The sequence below is a fragment of the Panthera onca genome, chromosome A1 (assembly GCF_046562875.1).
Source record: "Panthera onca isolate mPanOnc1 chromosome A1, mPanOnc1 haplotype 2, whole genome shotgun sequence".
NCBI classification, from domain to species: Eukaryota; Metazoa; Chordata; class Mammalia; order Carnivora; family Felidae; genus Panthera; species Panthera onca.
The window spans coordinates 147,662,482-147,671,122 of NC_138339.1; positions in this window are offsets into that span (position 1 = coordinate 147,662,482).

An 8,641-nucleotide genomic window follows, 5' to 3' on the forward strand; every position below is an offset into this window, starting at 1 on the left:
CTATAATCAACTCACATGAATAATATGCCAATTTGTAAATAAAAATTCTGAGACAATGGATTGATTGAATCTATAAATTGGGAAAATTGATGGTTTCACATTATTGATTGTCACAATCCATTACTGTGGTATCATTACCAGTCACAAAAGTTTTGCCCCATTGCAGTGCGTGAGTCAATAGGCCAGCCCAAGTCTCTTGGTTGGAGCAAGTTTTCACCACTTCCAGCAAGTAAGCAGACAGGAGGATAAATCTCAAAGCACTGTCTCCCTTTGGGGTTAGTGCAGGAAGCTTTTTATTCAGTGTGCTAGGGGGCAGGGGCAGAGTGCTTGATACATTAGGGAACTTAACACATATTTTGTTAGGCACTTTTGTTCAATTAGAATACCTACCTTGTCAATAGCTTGTCAACATGCTAGTGCAAATGTTGTATGTTTAAAAAAGGCCCAAGACTCTGCCCACAGGAGTACGTCAATGTGGAAATGTTGGGGTTTGGAGCCAATGGCCAAGAAAGAATTCTTGAGATGTCTTAGGTGCAAAAAGGTATTTTTTTGTTTTATTTAAAAAAATTTTTTAAAGATGTTTATTGCATTGTCTGGGTGGCTCAGTTAGTTAAGCATCTGACTTTGGCTCAGGTCATGATCTTACGGTTTGTGAGTTCAAGCCCTGCACCGGGCTCTGTGCTGATGTCTCAGAGCCAGGAGCCTGCTTCAGATTCTGTCTTCCTCCCCCCCCTGCTCCTCCCCCACTTCTGTTCTCTCTCTGTCTCGCAAAATAAATAAACTTAAAAAATAAAAATAAGTTTTTTTAAGTTTATTTTCAGAGAGACAGAGACAATGCAAATTAGGGAGGGGCAAAGAGAGAGGGAGAGGGAGACACCCAATCTGACAGAGGCTCCAAGCTCTGAGCTCTCCACACAGAGAGCTCTTCTCTGTGTGGAGAGCTCAGAGCCCAATGTGGGTCTCAAGCCCAGGAACCATGAGATCATGACCTGAGCTGAAGTCAGAGGCTCAACCGACTGAGCCACCCATTTGCCCCCAAAATGTAGTTTTATTAAAGCATGGAATAGAACCTATGGGCAGAAAGCTGCACTGGGGTTGTGACAGGTGACTGATTATATACTTTCAAGTTGGGAGGGGGTCAGGGATAGAGTAAGTCTGTAAGGAATTTTGGAAGCAAGGTTTCCAGGTACTTGTTAGGAAAAGGTAATTTGTTACTGTCTAATAAAACCCCAGTCATGAGACCCTTCAGATGCATATCAGTGGGCCATATGTTTGGAGGATGATTGCTAAAGTATATTTGGGGGTGGGGATAGATGTGATGTTTCCAAAGGAATTTTTATGTTAAAGTAGACTTACACGATCCTGGGGGTTCTGGCTAAGATTGCCCTTTGCCCTTGGCAAAGTGGCAACATCCAGGCAGCTGAGCTCCTAGGGGAAAGTCATTCTGCCTGTCCCAAGGACCTGTCAGTGGGCTATAAGTTGTAAGGAAATTGAGTTTTTTTCTTTTGCCTTTGTTTCCCACATTGGGAGGAGATGATAGTAGTATAACGACCTAAAGGTAACTTTAGGGCAATTTGGGGCTTCTGCACAGTTGCTCAGCTCCAAACTGGTTCATGCAAGGGAATATCCTGGAACACCTGGCCTTAGGTCTCCTTGGTGGGAGCAACTTGTTCTGCAAAACAGACACATTCTTTCCCTGCCTTTGTCCCTGCATGCTCCTTCTCTGCAGATAGCTCTGAGTCCTCTGATCTGAGGGTCTAATAAATAACTTCACGTCTTTTCTCCATGGCATTATTGCATATTTTTGAGTTTAATTTTAGATCTTTCCTACTTTTTAAGCTATTGTAAATGGTATCTCTTTAAAATTTTTATTTGTAAAGTACTGGTTTTGTCTACAGCTGACTGCCTAAAGTCCCTTATAAATTACAATAATGAATTTGTTGTTTGGGGCTTTTTATATAATATTTTAAAACACATGAATGACAGCTTTGCTTCTTTTGTTTATATATTTTCTTTCCTATATTGAGTGGTCTATGATTTCCAGTCAAAGCAGAGGGAAGTTGTCAAAATGAGAGTAAAAGCTCCAAGCCCTCAATCCTCTTTGGAAACATTAAAACAAAAAACAAAACCTATTAGGAGTGCCTCAGTTAAGTGTCCGACTTCGGCTCAGGTCATGATCTTGCGGTTTGTGAGTTCCAGCCCTGTGTCGGGCTCTGTGCCGATGGCTGGGAGCCTGGAGCCTGCTTCAGATTCTGTGTTTCCCTTTCTCTCTGACCCTCCCCCAGTCGCACTCTGTTTCTCTCTCAAAAATAAATAAACATTAAAAAAAAAATTCAAAACTAAAAAAAAAAAAAACCTTCTAGAAATGAACCAAAATAGCCTTAGAAAGGCTCTGGCAAACGGTAAAAGATCTACAGCAACCAAACACTCAAAGTAAAAACCACATTTGAGACTGTGGGAAGTTTTGTGGCATTTTTACTTGTCCTCTCACCCCTCCCTTTTCCCCAGTGCAGGTCTTGGTCTGGAGAGGAGGCAGTGGAGATCTCATTCCTTCTCTCCAACAGGGAGAGACCAGAGCAGCCTTTATTTATAAAGTTCTGGCCGGTTTGGGGGCTGCCAGAAGTACTGGGCTTTGTCTTGCCTCACTCCGATCTCCTGTGGGGGGAAGCCGGGAGCATTGCTCATGAAAACTGTAGGTGGACTACAGTCCCACAGATACCTGGGGCAAGAAATGAAGGATACAGGCAAGATACATCATCTAAGGCCCCCAGGAGGGGCTAGGGGTGAGACTCTTGGAAAAATCAAGACATTTAAAACCAGCTGGTAAAGCAACATGAGGCCCCACTGAGATGCACGTTCAGAAAAGACCTAAGAGTTTCTAAGTTTTCACCTGTGTCTGATCCCTAGGCTGACAGCAAGCCAGCTAATCCATAAAGAACTGCTATAGCTCAGAATCAGTCTACAAAGACTGGGAGAGGAGACTAGTATTTTGTTTTGTTTTGTTTTAATTAATTATTTTTAATTTTTATTTTTTAGAGAGAGAGCACAAGTGGGGGAGGCAGCAGAGAGAAAGAGAGACAGAGAATCTTAAGCAGGCGCCATGCTCCATGTGGAGCCCAACATGGAGCTGGATCCCATGACCCTGGGGTCATGAGCTGAGCTGAAATCAAGAGTCGGACACTCAACTGACTGAGCCACCCAGCAACCCACCCCCCCCCCACCTCATTTTTTAATGCAGTTGTTTGTTTTCTTACTCCTGAGTTTTCAGAGTTCTTTGACTATTTTGGATAACAGTCCTTTATCAGATGCTGTATATTCTTTTGCAGATATTTTCTCCTGGTCTGTGACTTGTCTTCTCATTCTCTTGACAGTGTGTTTCACAGAGCAGAGATTTAAATTTTAATGAAGTCCAGGGGGCACCTGGGTGGCTCAGTCGGTTAAGCACCTGACTGGCTCAGGACATGATCTCACAGTTTTGTTGTTCAAGCCCCCTGTTGGGCTCTGTGCTGACAGCTCAGAGCCTGGAGCCTGCTTCAGATTCTGTGTCTCCCTCTCTCTGTGCCCTTCCCCCACTTGTGTTCTGTTCTCTCTCTCTCAAAAAATAAATAAAAACATTAAAAAAAGAATAAAAAAATAAATTTTAATGAAGTCCAGCTTATCATTTATTTTTTTCATCAATCATGCTTTTGATAATGTATCTAAAAAGTCATCACCATACCCAAGGTCATGTTACTTTTCCCCTATGTTATCTTTTATTTTAATTAACTAATCAATTATATATTAAATATTTTATTTTTTTGAGTAATCTCTATGGCCAGTGTGGGCCCTGAACTCACAACCCTGAGATCAAGAGTCACACACTCCACTGACTGAGCCAGCCAGTCACCCCTCTCCTATGTTATCTTTTAATGTTTTATCATTTTGTGTTTTACATTCAGTTCTGTGAAATCCATTTTGAGTTGATATTTGTGGAGGGTGCAAGGTCTGTGCCTATATTCATCATTTTGCTTGTGGAGGTCCAGATGTTCTAGCACCATTTGTTGGAGGGGCTTTCATTTCTCCATTGTATTGTCCTTGCTCCATGTTAGTGATCAGTTGGCTATATTTATCTGTTTCTGGGATCTCTGTTATCTTCCATTGATCTGTTTGCTCTTTCACAACACTGTATTAACTTGATCACTGTAGCTTTATAGTAAGTCTTGAAGTTAGGAGCATGAGTCCTCCAACTTGGTTCTTCTTCATTATTGTGTTGGCTATTCTGGCCCTTTTGCCTCTACGTAGAAACTTTAGAATCAGTTTGTCAATACCCACAAAATAATTTTCTGGGATTTTGGTTGGGATTTCATTGAATGTGTAGACTAATTTGGGAAGAACTGACATTTTGACAATAGAGTCTTCCTTTTCCGCCAACATGGAATATTTCCCCATTTATTTGGTTCTCCCTTGGTTTTGTTCATTTTTTCAAAGTCTTAAAGTTTTCTTCATATAGATATAGTACATATTTTAGCTAAGTATTTCATTTTGGGTGGTGTTAATATAAATGATATTGTGTTTTTAATTTCAAGTTCCACTTGTTGATTGCTGGTATAGAGGACATTGACTTTTGTATATGAGCCATGTATCCTTCAATCTTGCTATAATTGCTTATTAGTTTTAGGAATTGCTTGCTCAGTTCTTTTGGGTTTTCTATATAGAGTATCATGTCATTGTTGGAGGTCATTGAGAGGACATGGCCACTGATTGATTCATGAGCTGGACCCAGGCAATCTGAGGCCTCTTACTCTTTCCCCTGTCTTTGGAATATAAATTATGCCTACTACTCCCATATGAGCAGCCATTTTAAGTATATAGCCTTAAGAGAGTTATGTGTTGTTGAGACCCTCTGGGGGTCTTAAAGTTAACTAAAGTTTTAAGTTTAAGTATGTAAACTTTTAAGATACAGAGATCTACTAGTCTTGTGGCTGCCCAAGACAAGCCTTGTATGTAAGTTACCTTGCATATTAAAACTGTCACCTACCAATCTGGGGTGGGGGGGTCTGCCTCTGTCTTCAGTCTCTTCTTGCCTTTTATGTAAGTGGGGCCAGTTTCAGAGTTCACCAGAATACCTCCTGAAGTTGTGAACCAACACTCATCTGTGAACAAAGACAGTTTTATTCCTTCCCAATCTGTATGCCTTTTGTTTCCTTTTCTTGTCCAATACAGTGTTGAAAAGCAGTAGTGAGAGGAGACCTCTTGGTCTTGAGCCTGGGAAAGCTGTGAGTTTCTCACCCTTAAGTAAATTGTCTGTAGGGGATTTATAGAGACTCTTTATTAAATGAGGAAGTATGTTACTAGTTTGATAGTAGTTTTTATCATGAATGAGTATTGGATTTGTCAAATGAATTTTATGCATCTATTTATATACTTATATAAGTTTTCTTTAGACTGTTGACGTGATGGATTACATTAATTGCTTTTCAAATGTTGAACTAGACTTGCATATCTGGGATATCTTATCTTCATGAGAAATACTGCTCTGTAGTTTGTTTTCTTATGTTTCCTTTGTTGGGTTTTGGTATTGTAATGGTGTCTTCATAAAATGAATTTATAAGTATATCCTCTGCTTCTATATTAATTCTGGCAGAGATAGTAGAGAATTGGTATAATTTCTTCTTTCAATGTGTGGTTGAACCCATCTGAGCCTGGTGCTTTCTATTCTAGAAGCTTTTTAATTGTTGATTCTATTTCTTAAAAAATGCAGACCTATTCAGATTGCTTCTTCTTGCATGAGTTTTAGTTGATTGTGATTTTCAAGGAATTGACTTATTTCATCTGAGTTATCAAACTAGTTCTCATAGAGTTGTTTATAGTATTCCTTTATTATAGTTAAATATGTATTTATTTTTGAGATAGAGAGGACTAGTGGGGGAGGGACAGAGAGAGAGGGGGATAGAGGATCCGAAGCAAACTGTGAGCTGTCAGCAGCATGCCAAGCCCGATGCAGGGCTCGAACCCATGACGCATGAGGTTATGACCTGAGTCTGAGTCAGTCACTCAACCGACTGAGCCACGCAGGTGCGCCTCCTTTATTATACTTTTATTGTCCCTGGGTTCTGTGGTGATATCCCTTCTTTCGTATCCCATATTAGTAATCCATGGGCTGTCTCTTTTTTTCTTAACCTGGCTCGAGGCTTTTTGATATTGTTGATCTTTTCAAAGAACCAGATATTGGGGGCGCCTGGGTGGTTCAGTTAGTTGAGTGTTCTACTTCGGTTCAGGTCATGATCTCCCGGTCTGTGGGTTCGAGCCCCATATCGGGCTCTGTGCTGACAGCTTGGAGCCTGGAGCCTGCTTTGGATTCTGTCTCCATCTCTCTCTGCCCCTCCCCCACTCATGTACTGTCTCTCTTTCTCTCTCAAATATAAATAAACATTAAAAAAGAAAAGAACCAGCTATTGGTTTTATTGATTTTTTTGTTATTGATTTCCTGTTTTAAACTTCATTCTGCTCTGTTATTCTTTTCTTCTGTTTACTTTGCTTAATTTGCTCTTTTTTTCTAGTTTCCTAAGGTAGAAACTTGGATTATTAATTTTAGATCTTCTTATGTATGTATTCAATGCTATAAATTTCCCTCCAAGTACTGCTTTCACTACACCTGACAAGTGATAAGTTGGTAAGTTGTGTTTTGATTTTCATTTAGTTCAAAATATTTTAAAATTTATCTTAAGATTTCTTTGATCCATGTGATATTTAGAAGTATATTGTTTAATCTCCAAGCATTTTGGGATTTTTCTAGCTATCTTTCTGTAATTGATTTCTAGTTTAATTCCATTGTGATCCAAGAGCAAATATTGTATGACTGGTATAACTTTAAATATGTTAAGATGTGTTTTATGGCCCAGAATGTGGTCTACCTTGGTGAATATTCCATATGAGTTTGAGAAGAATGTGTATTTGTTGTTGAATGAAGTATTCTATAAATGTCCATTATATCTACTTGGTTGATGGTGTTATTGAGTTCAATTACATCCTTACTGGCTTTCTGTCTGCTGAATCTACTCATTTCTGATAGAGGGGTATTGAAGTTTCCAGTTCTAATAGTTGAGTCTTCTGTTTCTCCTTACAGTTCTGTCAGTTTGCCTCATGCAATTTGATGATCCATTGTTAGGCACATACACATTAAGGATTGTTATGTTTTCCTGGAGAATTGCCCCCTTTATCATTCTTTAATTCCCTTTTTTATCCCTGATAACTTTCCTTGCTTTAGCACTTGTTCTTTCTGAAGTTAATATAGTTAATTCCAACTTTCTTTGGTTAGTGTTAGCATAGTCTATTTTTCTCCATTTACTTTTAATCTATAGGTGTCGTTTTATTTAAAATGGAATCATGGGGCACCTGGGTGACTCAGTCAGTTAAGCATCCGACTTCAGCTCAGGTCATGATCTTCTGGTCCATGGGTGTGAGCCCCACACCAGGCTCTGTGCTGACAGCTTGGAGCCTGGAGCCTGCTCTGTGTCTCCCTCTCTCTCTGTCCCTCCCCCGACCACACTCTCTTTGTTTCTCTCTCTCAAAAATAAACATCAACAAATTAAAAAAATCTATAAAATGGGTATCTTGTAGACAACATATAGTTGAGTCATGTTTCTTGATCCATCTGACAATTTGTCTTTTACTTGGTGTATTTAAACCACTGATGTTCAAAGTGATTATTGATATAATTGAATTAATGTTACCATATTTTTTACTGTTTTCTATTTGTTGTCCTTGCTCTTTGTTCCTATATTTGTCTTCCATGTTCTTTTTACCTTTTATGTTTTAATTGAGCATCATATATGATTCCCTTTACTCTGTAGCATATCAGAATCATCTTATATGATTCCTTTTACTCTATAGGATATCCTTTTATTTGTAGTGTATCAATTATACTTCTTTTTATTACTTTCTTTAGTGGTTGCCCTAAAGTTTGCAATAAATTTACAACTAATATAAGTCTACTTTTAAGTAACACTATACTACTTCATGGGTTTTGTGAGTACCTAATAAGAGCAAAATAATTTCAATTCCTCCCTCTTTTGCCATGTATCATTGCTGTCATTCAGTTAGCTGCTATAAACATATCTATGATATATATTAGCATAGGTAGTCAAATACATTGTTGCTATTATTTTGAACAAACTGTTGTCTTTTAGATCAATTAAGAATAAGGAAGATAAAAGTTTTAATCCTCCTTTGGTGCCCTTCCTTTCTTTATGAAGATCTGAGTTTCTAACCTATATTATTTTCCTTCTCTCTAAAGAAGCTCTTTCAACATTTCTTGCAAAGCAGATATACTGGCAACAAATTCCCTTCATTTTCGTTTGTCTGATAAAGTCTTTATTTCTCCTTCACTTTTCAAGGATAATTTTGCAGGGTACAGAATTCTAGATTGGTAGTGTTTTTTTCCCCAACACTTTAAATACTTCACTCTCTTCTTGCTTGCATGGTTTCTAAAGAGATGTTAGACATATGGTGGCCTCATAAATTGTGGGTATAATAGTGGCCTTCTTATCTTTGTTCCTCTATAGCTAAGGTGTTTTTTCCTCTGGTTTCTTTCAGTATATTTTCATTATCTTTGCTTTTCTATAATTTAAAAATGATATGCATAGGTGTAGTATTTTAGTGT